The following is a 16,744-nucleotide window of genomic DNA, read 5'->3' on the forward strand; positions in this document are numbered from 1 at the left end:
CTTCTATAACTCTTGCTATTCTCATTTGTCTAATGTGCTTCAGTTCCTGACCTTTGATGGATGGACCAAATTCACCTTGGAGAGGTAGTAGCAACCTCCATGGCTCATTTTCTCTCACCCAAGATTTCTCCTAGGGGAGAAAAACCAATATTTATCTCTCAGTTCTACCTGAAAAACAAAACAGATCCCCTGAAAGCATTCAGGCTCATAAAATATCGAATACAGGACAAGCAGAACAAAATCCTCAGTAGTCAAGAGCTCTGTCCTCTTTTAAGGGACATCAAGCAGACTTCCCCTTCAAACCTTTATTCTCCGTAGCTCACAATGTCCAAGTTTCTCCTCAGTCATATGGCGTTCTGCTCTGCCAATCCTTTCCCCCTTTGGGACAATCCAGATGGTATAGCCTGTGGACTTCTCTGGGTCCAAGTGAGTCTTGGCATCTCCATATCCTCTTCCACCTTCTCTCACTAAAGGCTATAAATTCTTTTCTCCTCCCTTTCGTTGAGGCACTGTCTTCCCTTCTGTGTCTCCATCTGTCACTGGCCACTAGGCACACATGGTTCCCTGTAGAATCAAGCAGATGTTCAAGCCCTTCTCCAGATCCATGTGCACCCAGGCATTTATGAAACTGTGTGTTAGTGTATGTGTGCAAGTGTATGTGTGTGTGGCTGGGGGTGGAGGATGAATGTTTGTTTATGTCTAAGTCTTACTTCTCTTTCCTCTCAGGAGAACTTCTCAAGCTTCTAATATCTCTTCTGTAAGTAATGAATTTTTCTTTTGAGTATTCTTGGTGGGTCCACTACGGAGAGCTCAAATATATAAACTCTATGTTGGTAACTCAGTGATCACTTGCCACCGACCAATGGCCACGTCAATGGGACACAGAGATACCAAGTGGGAAGAGAACTCATACTTTATATAGAACTTTGTTCAGGAAAGAGTAAGAGAGTTGAGTTTTTATGCACTCTTCTATTCTAGTCTTGAATAGTTTGTGATATTGTAAAGTGGGCTCCAGAATCCTCTTCTCTTAAAGAAGTTCAAGAATATTTTACATACAGACACACAAATTTCCTGCTTTGCACAGATATGAATGGGGATCAAACCCAGAAATTAAGAATTCTAATCTTGTTTAACACTCCTTCAAGATGACATTGTCCCAAAGGAACACCTACGAAGGAAAGAAGTTACCATGTGTAGGCATATGCAGTTGAGAAGTAATGATGCAGAAATTTCCTTAAGAAACCCTACCTTTCATGATCAATATGGGCCAAAGATGAATGTTCAGTCATTTTCGGTCATGTCTAACTCTTCATGACCCAATTTGGCAAGGTAGTTTGACAGGGAGGACACTAGCCTTTGTGGGGATCAGCAAAGGTCTCCTATTGAAGGTAGCCCTTGAGTTTCGCCTAGAAGGCAGTGAGGAATTCTTTGATGCAGGGGGTGGGAGGAGATAGTGTCTTCTAGATTGAAGAACCTGACAGTGCAAAGACAGGTAGGAGATAAGTGTCATGTATGAGAAAGAGAGAGATCAATTTGGCTATACCACAACATTCAGGAAGGGGAAGAAAAAATGAGGATAAAAAGAGAGGTTGGAGACAGGTTGTAAAAGGCTTTAAAATACAGAAAGGACTTATCTTTTATTCCAAAGTGTTATAATTAAAATTATCTTGAAAGACTGATTTTTGGGTAAGAATATTAACTTATTGATTAAATCCACTTACTGGTTATCCCAGTATCATAATTGATAACGAGATATAGGTCTCCATGGTTGTCTCTAATGACCAGTCTGTGCTCAGATGAATACATAGTTTTAGGAGTTCATTATTTAGCTCCTACCTTGAACATCCCAAGACATTTCTACCTAGTGGATAACTAAATAAGAGGTGGCCTATTCAATTCTGAGGGACTTATGAAAAGGGATGTTATCCACATTTAAAGAAAGAATTGTTGGAGTAGAAATACAGAAGAAAACATATGACATCACTTATTTATTTGGGTACATGATTTGGGGTATTGTTCTTATAAGATTATTCACTTACAAAAATGAATAATATGGAAACAGGTTTTGAGTGATAATACATGCATAACCCAGTGGTATTATTTCTCAATTCTGAGAGGGGGGAGGGAAGGGGGAAGGGAGGCAACATGAATCATGTAATCTTGGAAAACTTATGTGTAAATTTGTCACTGGAATAAATTCCAAAACAAACAAATAAATAAATAAATAAATAAATAAATGGATGAATGAATGAATAAACAAACAAACAAACAAATAAATGAATAAATAAGTAAATAAATAAATAAAATTACAAGTAAAAAAAGGAGGTTGTCTATCACTCTTTCCAGTGTCCATAGATGGACATATCAGGCACCACAGGAAAGAAGCTTTCCCCCTTTTCATTCATTAACCAAATTCTGTTAAAAAGGAAGATATTCCTTGGGATTTCTAAGGACAAAGAAAATGCAAAAAGCAGTAGCCTGGATGGAATCTCTGACCCAGATTTCAGACATAGGAACACACAGTAATTCTCTGTAATCTGATATAAGAATTAATACAGTATATGAAAAATAAATTCTCACAGAAGGTAACCCAGAGCTATTGACGTTGGTTGAGTGGGATGGAGTGGAGACATGGTTAGATCTGTGCTCATGGGAAATCATTTTGGCTGCAATGTGTAGGGCAGATTGGAATGGGGAGAGATTTGAGGCAGGAAGGCCAATCAGGAGACTCTTGCAATTATCCAAATCAAAGGTAATGAAGGTCTCGACTAAAGTGGTAGCTATGTGAGTGGAGAGAAGGGATCAGATAGGAGACTTATAGAAGTAGAAATGGCAAGATTTGGCAACTGATGGGATCTATCTGGTGAGGGAAGAGTGAGAAGTCAAAGACAATGCTGAGATTACACTCCTGGAATGCCAGAAGAACGGTCATATCTAGAAGAGAAATAAAAAAGTAATCAATTATGAGTACCTTGAAGGCAGGCATTATTTCATTTTTTAGCACTTAGCACAGTAGGTACATGATCTTTTTTCTTTGACTTATTGATAAAGAAAAGAGTAAAAAAGCATAAATTGCCTTTCTTCTCACAGTGCCATGCTCACATTAACCTTCCCTGGTCCTTCTCTTAAGGACCTAATCAGGGGAACTAGATACAGCATTCTTTTCTTTTGCTTGGGTCCCCTCTGCCTTGGCATCCAGGTTGGTCCTTTCAAGTGCTTTTCCAACAAGAAATAATCCAGGAGTAAGTGCTGGATCAGGAGTCTAGCCCCAGTTCTGTCTTTTTACTAGCTAGGTAAACTTGAGCAAGTCAACTAAATTAAGCCTACATTTCCTTATCTATAAAACCCAACCTATATACCTAACAAGGTTGTTTCAATTAGAAATAGATATGAAGCATATTGAAGATTTCTGGGTCATAGAACCAACCAGATGTCATTTGCCCCATTTTTTCTAACTAATTTTCAACAACCACCTCCACCAAATAAGGGAAATTATGTGGCAGACGCCAAACAATTATAGATGAATCCACAGGAGGAAAAAAACGGAAAGAGGAAAGGGGGAATGGGGAGTAGAAGAAAATGACAATCCTTTATCAAATTATGTTAGTGAAAAGCAAAGAAATAATGATTTTCTATAGCCTTTTTGTAAGAAAAAGAACAGCAGGAGAAAAGGGAAAGTGGAAAAATGGAGAGAATGAATCAATGGATTATGTAAATGATGAAAAACCAAAATATAGCACTAAAATTTATTTAAAATAAAGTGTATTAAAATAAAATAAAGTGCTTTGTAATTATAAAGTGATGTATGAACAACTATTTATAGGACCATATATTTACAGCTGGGTTTATGGGGTGTTCAGGGAAGACTGGTGCCTTTGCACCTTTGCCAAGCCCTGATTTCCTCCTTTGGTGTCTACCTGCCACCCAGATCTCACCCTTACCTCCAAGAAGCTATAATGTGCATAGCAGCCACACCCTGGTAAACTACCTTGGCAAGTGGACTAAACCAGGTTGAGTTAGGGAGTGTCTACCCCAGGCATACAATTCCTGATGGAATGTGCGAATGGAGAACACTTTGTTCCTGCAGCCATGAAGGGGACTGAGGCACATGCTATGGAGGGCTTAGAGCTTGGTCAGACATTGAAGATGCCAAAGTCATCCACTGCACCACTAGCCATCGCCAGTGGTCCTAACTTGTGTCTTGCCACTGGATTTTGACTCTGGAAGGGAGAATGAGTTTGATGACTTTGTGCAACTTGTACAACGTTGTGCAACTCACTTAAATCCAATTTGTGCTTGAATCAAAAGACATCACTAGTCATTTCATTTTGGTCCCCTTAGAGCACAAAGAGTGGCAGCAACAACCATATGTAGAGACAGAATAGAATTTGGAGGCCTCTCCTTCATTCCTCTCTGAGCTCTAGTCATGACTCTACAGACTTACTTCTCATCATGCCACGGCAGCTTTCTCATGCTGGAAGATCACTCTGCCCCTGCAGCCCCTTCCTGTGACTGATCACGCTCTCCCTAAAACTCTATTTTTAAGATAAATGTCCGGGCCAGCCAAGTTCCCTCCTTGACTCCTGTCCAGGCTTCACTCCTATTTGGACATGGGTGCCTTTTCTCCCTACCCACCTTTTCAACTTCCTTTTATATGATGTCTTTTCTCATAAGAATGTAAGCTCTTTGAAGGCAGGATTTTCTTTCTTTCTGATTGTATTCATGTTACTTGCACACATAGTAAATAAACACTTAATGAAAGTTTCCTTGACATCTTGTCTCATCTTCTCATTTTGCAAAGAAGCTGTGACTGGATAGTTAAAATAGCTTATCCTACATCTCTGTAAGTGGCAGAGGCAGGATTTGAATCTAGGTCCTCTGATTCCAGAACCTCTGTTCTTTCTGAGGTACTACATTGCCTCTTTATCATTATGTGAAATTTTTACTCTTTGTGGAATTTAGGGAAACAGGAAGATGTCACTGTAGGGACTAGTTTTCTACTCTAGTCCTTAATTTCATTCAAGAAGACAACTAGGTAGCATAGTGAATAGAGAGCCAGGTCTGGATTTGGAAAGTCCTGGGTTCAAATTTGACCTCAGCACACTTCTTAGCTGGGTGACCCTGGGCAAGTCACTTAAGTGTAGTTGCTTAGCCCTTACCACTCTTCTGCCTTGAAACTGATAAACAGGATTGATTCTAAGACAAAAGGTAAGGATTTTTTTTTAAAAAAAGACTATACTAAATGCCTACTATATAAAACATTGTGGAATCCTCTGGGGAATATAAGATTGAAAATAGTTCCTGCCCTTATGGTCAAATCCATGTTCTGAGCAGAAAAGGCCAAGATAGGATCATGCTAGCATGCTTCCAGGTCTTTTCTGGGAAATTGAGGTAGGGAGAGAGTACCTGTTTGGAGTTCTATCTTCTCAGATAATGGGAAGCCCAAGTGGCAACATAGAAAGAACATCAAATTTGGAGTGAGAAGACGTGGGATTGAATCTCCCTATTCAGCTACTCATTATATGTGGGACCTTGAACAAGTCATTCAAATTCTCCTGCCTCAGTCTCCTCATCTGCAAGGTGTAGTTCCTTTCACCTCCACAGTCATTGTTCAAGGGAACAAATAACTATGGAGAAGCGACCCGCTGTCTCTGCCACCACCAATACCAGCTGTTAACCAACTGTCAATGCCAGGGCAAGCAAGCTAGCCTAGATGAAGCAGCATGAAGAGAAAGGAGGCAACATGTGCCAAGGAGGTCAAACCATGGAGATGCCATGACAACTACCCTTCATTAACTCCCGTTGGAGAAAGCCCAGTATTGTGTAACCCAAAGGCATAGGAAGAACAGCATCCCTGATCCCCACCAGCCCTTCTTCCAGTCTGATCTCTCCCCATCCTGCAAGGGAACAAACTCCCTTAGAGAAGGTATCACCATCATCGAATGCCAACCAATTTTCACCAATGGGCAGGTAAACTCCAGAGTCCTAGGAACAGTAGCCTCCTCTCCCCATTGCCTAAACCACTGCTCCTCATAGCCATGATTCAGGAAAGCGATGTAGTGGAGAGGTGGCTTAGCAACAGCCTCTGCAGGTCCTGAAGCCCCATCTTCTCAGAGGTCACAGCTATTGAAGGCTTAGAAAAGAAAGTCCTCCACACCAAAGTCTTTGGCCCTTTTTCAAATGGTGGAGCCTCAGAAACATACTGTTTTATTCAAGGAAATGATGCTAAAAGAGGAAAGGGAGCAAGCATTTATTAAATACCCATTGTGTTCCAGGCACCATGCTAAGTGCTTTAGCAACATTCCATCAAAGGATATGTATTACCATCCACGCTACCATTGCAATCAAACCTTTTCAATGGACATGAAACCAAAGCTTCCTGTGAGTCCTCTTAGAATTTGAACTCTTTGAGAACAGGGAATATTTTTTGTCTCTTTGCACTCCCCCCAGTGCTTTGCTCATAGGAAGCATTTAATTGGCAAGGGAGCATGACTAAAGTCCCTTCCAGCCTTAAAATTACACATTTATTTCCCTTTTCACCAGTTTTTCCAAACAACATCTCTTTGATTGTTTCCCCCTCTTTACTATTCACCTTAAGTTACAAGTAATTGAACAAGCATAAAAGACTGAGGAAGAGAAATGCCCCCAAAGCCAACCAATAATAAAACTATAAATTAAATGATTTGGGCCTCGACTTCCCTAGGTCAGGGAAAATATAAGTGCAGCAGTCTTTGTGACTCTGTCTTTCCCACTGTCTGTGCCAGTGACCCCGTGGGGAAGCTTGGTTCAGGGAATTGGCTCTATTGGCGTCTCACTTGGGACAGAACTTCACCTCAGACAGGTGGGTTTGAATGGAATAACTCATTGGAATGCTGAACCTGGAAGTCTGAGGCCCTGAGCAGCAAACACTCTGCCTTCACAACAGCCCATTTGTCCAGCATTCAAAAACAAGTGAGATTTCTTGTGTCAGCTGGGACCCCCGCCTGGGAAATGATGCCCTTCCTAGCTAAAGGGAGCCCCAACATCAGTCTGCTTCATGGAGATACCAAATTCAGTCCTCTATATTGGCCTTTGAACCCAGGCCAATTAACTTGAGGCCTTGGCACAGAGTAAGGAGGAGGATCTTAGGACCACAGATTTCGAAGGGATCTCAGAGGTCATCTAATTCAGCTCTCTCCTATTCACCAGAGAGGTTGAACTGTTTGCTCGAGGTCACACAGAAGGGCTCTGATTGAAATGTTTCATCTTAGAAGAACCCTCACAAAAAATGGGGGAAGGGAAGAAGCCCAAAGTACTATAGAAGTGCAAAAAAAATTGCAAAGGTCAAGGGTTTGAAAAAAGACTAAATGATCATTTTTCAACTTTACAGTTGGAGGAAAACCAATAGTTCAAGCTTTCATTGTGGGAGGAGGAAAATAATAACCTGCAATTCCATGGGGGGATGCAATTTTAAAAATAAGCTTTGGGGCCAGCACTGTTTAAATGCCAACTCTATTTGGATTCCCCCTTTGCACATAACTCAGGAGTACACAATGTGTTTTCTTGTTATGAATGAGTGTGAAGTATCAGAAAAGGAAAGAGGAAACCCCTAATGGAGTCCTGAATAGACCTGTGAAACGGGATAATAAAAGTTGTCCTGGATTTCCGTTACCAGCAGGTGCTTCCTTCGGGTTTCTATTCATTTAGACTTCAGGATTTGCCAAAGCTGCCAAATCTTCCCTCCCCCCCCTTCCCCTCACCCCAATGCCCCTGAGGTCACTGCAGCCATGGAAGGCCACTTTGTGTCTGAGGCTCTGGGGATGCTGAGATCAGGAGTTCCTGACTCCCGTCTCCCATTGTAGGAGACAGGATCTTTGTAGTACGTGGACCAGAGGGAGAAAAGGTGACAGGATGAGCCACCTCAAAGCAGTATCCCAACCACATTCAGGAGGGAGAAGAGAAACCCAGGCTCTCTCAACACGGAAAATCCAGCCCTGGCTTGAAGACTTTGGCCGAGGACATGTGGCATATGGCCGAGTGGAGTTAGACTGGAGGCCAGGAGGCCAGTTATTCTAAGCCAGAAGGATACCAGGAAGGATTTGGTTAGATGTTTGGAAAAGCATTCTAGAAGAGTATGAGAGGCAGTGTGGCATAATAGATAGAGGGTTGGTCTTGGAAATGAGAAGAGCTGAGTTCATATTCTGTCTCTAACACATACTGTTTGATTATGGGCAATTCTACAAAAATAAAAATTACAAATGATTTGCCAATCTGAGTTTATAGATGGAATTTCTACCCTATCCCATACCAATGGAAGAAAATTTGGGGAAACGGGGAGGGGGAATATTATATGAAATCATGTGAGGAAGGTTGTAGAATTTCTTTTTCCAGTGACTTTTAATGAGACAGCTAGGTGGCCCAGTGGATAGAAATGCTGGGCCTTAAGTAGGAAGACCCATCTTTCTGAGTTCAAATCTGGGCTCTGACTCTGGTCAAGGCACTTAACCCTGCTTGCCACAGTTTCCTCATCTGTAAAATGAGCTGGAAAAGGAAATGTCAAATCACTCCAGTATCTTTGCCAAGAGGACCCTAAATTGGATCATGAAGAGTCACACATGACTGAACAACAATAAAAGCAATTTTTAAGAACAAAAGATATCTGAGAATGATAGAGCGATATCACTTAAACCAGGATAGAGTATGCCTAATTGTCTCTGGCAGTTCAATTTAAGTCAATCTGAAATTAGTTGGACCAAAAAATCATAGAATCCTAGAGCTGGAAAGAAATTTGATAACTGGACAGTCATTTGATAACACTATTTCTGTGCCTATAAAATTCAAGTGAATGAGTTCTTGCTTTGATAAAGGGAAGAACTTTCTGGTAGTCAGAAGTATCCAAGAGTAGAATGGTCTGCCTTGGGAAGGAATGGCTTCTTCCTCACTGGAGGTTAGATGATGATTCATCAAGAGGCTGGAGAAAGTATTTTTGATCGAGTAGAGACTGACCTAAGGGCAGCTAGGTGGTGCAGTGAATAGGGTGCTGGGCTTGAAGTCAGGAAGACCCACCATTCTGAGTTAAAGTCTTGCCTCAGACACTTCCTAGCTGGGTGACCCTCAGCAAACACTTAGTCCTGTATCTGTAAAATGAGCTGAAGTAGAAAATGTCAAACTACTTCAGTATCAAAAGGAGTTACCAAAAATTGGATGTGACTGAAACAATTGAACAACCACAGAAGCTGGTCTGGAGGTTATTTCCAACTGAGAGATTCTCTGAGAATTTGAGATTCTTTGGTCACTGCTTTACTTAGGAGAGTTTAGAAGACGTATTTATTTATGGGTTCCTGAGGATAGTAGATCTTTAGTCAAGTTATGAGTAACAATATTTCATATGGACAATTTTTTTTGCAAGCTCTCTCTGCCAATAGAATATGAGCTACCGGAGGGTAAGGACCAGGCTTCTGTCTTTCTTTTGTATCCTCAGCATTTATCACAGTGCCAGACACATAGTAAGCTGGCACATTAATAAATGTTTATTGATCCACTGATTGAAGAATACATCTGTATATGTTCCTACAGTGTCTATTCCCAGAGCATTTTGGTCCTTAGACAGATGCTAAATCGACTTTAAATATCCAAGTGATGCTCAATTTCCTCCACTTGTGACCAGTCTATGCCCCAGCTTGTAGGGGCTACAAAAGCTCATTTGAATTCTCTAATGGGGTTTTGTGAAAATCTTCTTATTTCATTTCAACCAAAGCAGACAAACGAGCCTGGTAAATCATTTAACCTATATGCCTCAGTTTCCTCACCTGCAAAATGGGTATGATTATAGCACTTGCCTCCAGGGTTATTGTGGGGATTCAATATGATCTTTTTTTAAAACTTTTTATCTTCTGTCTTAGAATGGATACTAAAGCATCAGTTCCAAGGCAGAAGAGCGGTAAGAATTAGGAAACTGAGGTTTTGTGACTTTTTCAGGGTCACACAGCAAGGCAGTGTCTAAGGCCAGATTTGAACCCAGGGACCTCTCATCCCCAGGCTTGGCTCTCCATCCACTGAATTAGCTGCCTAAATGTGATAATACTCTTTGTAAAGATCTTAGCACAGTGCCTGGCTTATAGTAGAATCTTCATAAATGTTTACTAATTTAATTTCAGTAGAACTAAAACAAATACGGCTGAAGATAAGAAGTAATTTTAATAAAAATAGAAAATATGACTCCTTATATTGTTGGATATGTCCAAGAACAGTTCGTGTTTCTCTAACACATTGGGGTTTTCAGAATACTAGCTACATATATTTTTTATTAATGATTTAGTAAAAATATATTTATTATTGAGAGGCTGCCTGACTCAGTGGCTATAATGCTGGGCTTGAAGTCAGAAAAATCTGCATTCGAGCTCTCTCCTCTGACCCTTGCTGATTCTGTGACTATAGCTAAGTCACTTAAACTCTCATTCAGGGTCCTTGTCTGCAAAACTGAGAAAATAATGCCTATAGTAACAAACATATAGGCAGACCAAAATGAAAGGATGTCTATAACATATCTTTACAAACTAATTTATTTTTTGTGAATTGTGATGGAATACTATTGCACTCAAGGAATAACAAACTGGAGGAATTCCATGTGAACTGGAAAGACCTCCAGGAATTGATGCAGAGTGAAAGGAGCAGAACCAGAAGAACATTGTACACAGAGACTGATACACTGTGGTAAAATCGAATGTAACAGACTTATGTACTAGCAGCAATGCAATGATCCAGGACAATTCTGAGGGATTTATGAGAAAGAATGCTACCCACATTCAGAAGAAGAACTGTGGGAGGAGAAACATAGAAGAAAAACAACTGCTTGAACACATGGTTTGAGGGGGATATTATTGGAGATGTAGACACTAAACGATAACTCTAGTCCAACTATCAATAATATGAAATAGGTCTCGATCAATGATATGTGTAAAACCCAGTGGAATTGTGTGTTGGCTACGAGGGTGTGGGGAGGTTTGAGGAGAGGGAAGAACATGAATCATGTAACCATGGGAAAATATTCTAAATAAAATAAATTAATTAAAAAAATAAAAATTTTCTGTTTGAAGTATGCCTATGGGATAGGAGGAGCTGCAGTCAAGTCAACAGGCATTTATTAAGGGCTATGTTGTTCAGTCATTTCAGTCTCATCTGCCTTTTTGTGACCTCATTTGAGGTTTTCTTGGCAAAGATACTGGAGTGGTTTGCCATTTTCTTCTCTAATTCATTTTCCAAATGAGAAAACTAAGGCAAACAGGGATAAGTGACTTGCCCAGGATCACGTAGCTAGTATCTGAGGACAAATTTGATCCCAGAAAATGAGTCTTCCTGACTCTGCATCTAGAACTCTATTCACTGTATTACCTAGATGTCCTTATTAAGTGTCTACTATGTGTCAGGTATAATGGGAATAAAAATAAGCAATGGGAATAAAAAATGCCACAGGCACTTCTAGGTTCCTCAGATTTCTTGGATGAGTGACCATCTATTACAATTACACAACAGAACAGCCCTCTTTTCTCTTTGGATTTACCAAAACCCAATGTCTCAAGTGGGCATGTATGGCCAGATTGGAGGTAGAGATTTTCCAGTCATATGGGGAAAGCAGCTCAATGTGGGCTTCTCCCTATTCATATGCTGTTTGTCAGGTCACCAGGGGGCTTCTCCCCCCAAAAAAACTCATGATCATTTTGAGATTGGAAAGTTCTTTTCTCTCTCCTCCAAATGGATGTGTGAAAGGAACCCCAGGTGTAGAAACTCTTATCACCTGATGCCAATGGGCAACTCTAAGTACAAGTATTTTAGAGAGTTGCCTACAGTACTGTAAGATTAGGCAATTTGTTCATAGTTGCACTATGAGAGTTGCATCAGAGAAAGATCTCAAAGATAGATGCTCCTGACTCTAATAAGGCAGAACTTTCATTGACTAAATCAAACTGCCTTTCAACCTTTTTGTGAAAAAATTAAATCCATCCTTTTGTGCGAGACTATGCTTACTCATATCTCAAAAATGTCAGTAAAGAGGACAGGCAGGCCACACTATTATGTTCTACATTTTCTAGAAGGATAAACAGAGGCACAGAAAGATTGGCATGCTGAAGCTCACGTAAGGTAGTGGGGCATTCAGGAATATGAGCCCCCTACAAATGTTTTTATGTAGAAAGGGGAAACTGAGGGCTGGTGTTACCTAAGACATCCTAGAAGTCTTCTTAAGCATTAGATACACCATTGAGTAAATATCATATGCATAAAAACTCAAGAAGAGATGCAACATCATATATTAGAAAGAATACTGATTTCTGGAATTAGAAATTTGTTGTCATTGAGTTGTCATTTCTGACTCTTCATGACCCATTTTGGGTTTTCTTGGCATAAATGCTGAAGTAGTTTGTCATTTCCTTCTCTATCTCATTTTAAAGATGAAGAAATTGAGGCAAACAGGATTAAGTGACTTGCCCAGGTCATACAGCTAGTAAGTGATTTGTCTGGATTTGAACTCAGGTCTTCCTGTCTATAGGCTAGATGCTCTATCCACTCTGCCACCTAACTGCCTTGGGCTTAGAGAACTTGAATTCAAATATCACCTGTGTGGCCTTGGATAAGTCAAGTAACTTAATATTACTGGGTCTCTGTTTCTTCCATAAAATTAGGATTTTGGCCATTGAGATTCCTTCTCACTCTAGCAATATGGTCCCATAAACATGTATACCTGTGCCCCTTTGCCACAGATTTAGGATCATAGCTTAATGTTTAGAAAGGACCACTGACATGATCTTTCAAAGATTCTTGATCTGAGGTCTATGAATTTGTTTTTAAAAATATTTTGATGACTATGTCTCAATAGGTTTCTTTTGATCTAGTCTACATCCTTCATTTTACAGGTAAAGAACCTGAGGCAAGATTATATAGGTAATAAATGCCAGAGATAGGATTTGAACTCATACCACCTGAGTCCAGATTCAGCACTTATTCTCTTATACCACAAACTGCCTCAATGGTATATACTTGTGTCCAATATAGCCTGTGCCTACAGAAAAGTGTAGTCAGGAGATGACTTCTATTCCTCTGAATTGTTTGGGTCTGTGCCAGCCCCCCCCTTTCCCCAAGTGATCCATTTTGGCTATTGTGCCTATTACAGCTGATCTTTATCTTATTGTTTATCCAGTTGCTGTATAGATTGACTTTCTGAATGTCAGGTTTTGACTGTTTCCATAACAGGAAGTTGCTTGCTGTCTTACTGTATTAAGGAACTCCCTTGTATACAATAGAACCCACAACAAAACTCTAAACACTCCATATGCCCAGGGAACTTCATTGAATCCCATTTTTATTGTTTCTTTTATAGGCTGAATCCTGTATTTACAGATAGAAGGGGTTTTGTGTTTATGTATGTGTGTGTGTGTGTGTGTGTGTGTGTGTGTGTGTGTGTGTGTGTGTGTGTGTGTGGTTGTACGTGTGTTAATAGGAAGCCAAGCCTAGTGGTTCATTTTCCACGTTCCCCACCTTGTCCCACATCAAAGCTCACCCTGGTGCCAAGTCGAGGTCGCTCTGCTCCAGTCCAGAGCTGGGATTTGCTAAAAGGGAGCCAGCCAAACCCTTCCCCCAGAGAGTTCAGCATTGGTTCCATTTGTCTTTCTTTGCAGGTCAGAAGGAAGTTTGAGCCTTTGTTTTCTTTCAAGAACTTAGTTGACAGAAGAACAACTCTCCCCTTCCCCTTAAACCTAGGGTGCCAAGACCCTGATGGAGGAAATAGAAGATCAAAGACAATAGTTCTTCCCTTGCTGTTTGGTTATCTTGTGAGTTGGTTCCCATGGCTGATTGGTACTTCTTTTCTTGACAAAAGTCTCTTTCAGTGTCTGATTAAATTTCTTGGATTCCCTTTCAATATTTTCTAGGGTTTCATCATTTTCAGAGACCTCAAAGCCCCAATAACCCAAGTCAGACCTGAATAAGGATCCCCTTCACAAAATGTCCCCCAGAGTCCATTCCACTTTGGGACAGCCTATTGCTGCCAGTTTGTCTCTTTGGGGCCAGGCAGAACAAGCCTTTTCTCAACTGAAGGACAGCCCTTTAAATATTTCAAGAAAGAAAAGCCTTCTCTTCTCCAGGATAAAGATACTCAGTTCCTTCAATCAATCTTCATATGGACTGATGTCAAGGTCTTTTGCCCTTTTCAAACCCTATTTCTTTAGACCAGGGTTTCTTAACCATCAACTTTATTTCCCTAAATATTTTGATAGCTTTATTTCAATATCATTGATTTCCTTTGTAATCCTATGTATTTTATATTATGCATTTAAAAACAAGATTCTCTAAATCTGGCCTCAGATACTTCCTACCTGTGTGACCTCGGGTAAGTCACTTAACCCTTATTTCCTAGCCCTTACTGCTCTTCTGCCTCAGAACCAATACACAGTATTGATTCTAATACAGAAAGGAGGGGTTAAAAAACAACCCAAAAAACTCCAAGATTTTGAGAAGGGTTCATAGGCTTCACCAGACTTCCAAAGAGGGCCTATGAAATAAAAAAAATTAAGGACCTTTGCTCAGAAATGTGCCACCATTGGTAACAAGGAAGAGAAACCAAATAATAATAATTAATAATGGCCATGTGTGGTCTGGAAAAAAATATAAGAAAAATGCAACTTCCTATTTTCTACATAGAAGAAAGGAACTATGGCTGTGGATGGTACACACATTCCCAGAGGCAGTCAGTATGTCCATTCATTTTGCTGAATAATTTTTTTCTTAAATATTTGTTGCAAAGGAGGCTTTACTTGGTATGAGAGAGGGGAGAGGTATAATCAGAAATGGATATGATTGGGGCAGCTAGAGAACTCAGTAGATAGAGAGCCAGGCTGGGAGACAGGAGGTCCTGGGTTCCAGTGTGGTCTGAGACACTTCCTAATTGTAACCCTGCACAAGTCACTTGACTTCAGTTGCCTAGCCCTTATGGCTCTTCTGTCTTGGAACAGATAATTAGAATAGATTCTAAGACAGAAGTCAAGGACATAAAAAAAGAAGAAATGGATATGATTTTTCCTTTCTTTGGAAAGCTAGGGAGCTGTAGGTATAGCATACTACACACATTATACCAGATTTTTTGAATGTGTTAGAACTTTTTCCCCCTCTTTTTTATTCTTTATTAGAAGGAATGGCTTTTTGAGAGGGGGGCAATGAAAGAATATACCATAAAATCTAGGTGATATAACTCAAGGTATTAATAACAATACTTTAGAATTAATTCAAATTTAAAAATAAAATGAAACACATCTCTCAGGGCTGAATACAATGTTTCAGATAAGATCTGAGAGGGAAAAGGCAAATGGAAAGATCACTTCCCTAGTTCTAAAAACTATGCCTGCCTTAAAGAAGCAAAAGCTACATGAGCTTTTCTGGCTTCTATATCACATTGTTGAATCATTATGATCTTTAGAGCCCATGAAAAATTCTAGCATATTACCCCCTTCAACTGCTATCTTTGCTCCATTATTTTACACTTGTTAAGATTATTTTTCGAACCCAAATATATGACGTACAATTACTTGTTAATGTTGACTTTCCCTTATCAGATGCCAAAGGGTCTAGAGCAGGGGTCTGCAACCTTTTTGGCCATGAGAGCCATAAATGCCACAAATAATCCATTGGGGGCAGCTGGGTAGCTCAGTGGATTGAGAGCCGTGCAGTGCTCACAGTGCGAGCTCCTGTACCAGCGCCTGAAAAAAAAATTGACTTTATGGCTCCTGCAGAAAGAGCCATATCTGGCCCTCAAAAGAGCCAGATATGGCTCGAGAGCGCTGACCCCTGATCTAGAGGGAGAAGATAATTAAGGTGCCACTGAGTGAGGGAGTGAGTTGATAAGTTCAGTTAATGAGATGACTCTCTCATACTTTTTAAATTAAAATTTGTTTTCCAGATTGCATGTTGATACAATTTTCAACAATCATTTTTTGAATTTTGCAATCCGTATTCTATCCTTCTCCTCCCCAAGATAGCAGGTATTATGATATGGATTGTATCATTCAATACATATTTCCACATTTGTCACATGAAAGAAGACACATATCACTTACATTAGAGAAAAATCCATGGAGGAAATAAAGTGAAGAACGATATGTTTCAATCTGCATTCAATTACCATCAGTTCCTTCTATGACAGCTTTTTCCATCATGAATCCCTTGGAGTTATCCTGGATCCTTGCATTGATGAAAATAGTTAAGTCATTCACAGCTGATCATCATACACTATTGTTTCTATTTACACTGTTCTCTTGCTTCTGCTCCCTTTCTTTCTATCACTTCATATGTCTTTTCCAGGTTTTATTGTGATCATCTTGTTTATGTTTCTTTCTTTTAACAAAGTTCTGGAGAATATGAGATTTCAGAAGACTTTTTTCTGGATAGAATGATGGCAAAGTGATAATCGCCTCTTAATATTTCATATATATTCCAATCCTTCAAATATCTACACTTTTTGGTATTTGTGATCATTTCTTCCATAGGCTGAAACTTTGTAAATGGTCTTTGTGAATAGCCATGGCCAAAAAGTGATTATCACTCAGTGGCCGACCTTCTGGTGATGAGAATATGTTGTACCTTGGGATTTAAATGGTGTCTGGGCATAGTCAGCCCAAACTGTCAGACCATTTGGTGTGTGCAGATACCCTGTATTTGCCATACAAATAAACTATCCATACTTTGACTGATTCAACCGGTGAAGTCAGCTAAACAAGCTATC

Source organism: Gracilinanus agilis, chromosome 2 (assembly GCF_016433145.1).
Source record: "Gracilinanus agilis isolate LMUSP501 chromosome 2, AgileGrace, whole genome shotgun sequence".
In the NCBI taxonomy this organism is placed as follows: domain Eukaryota; kingdom Metazoa; phylum Chordata; class Mammalia; order Didelphimorphia; family Didelphidae; genus Gracilinanus; species Gracilinanus agilis.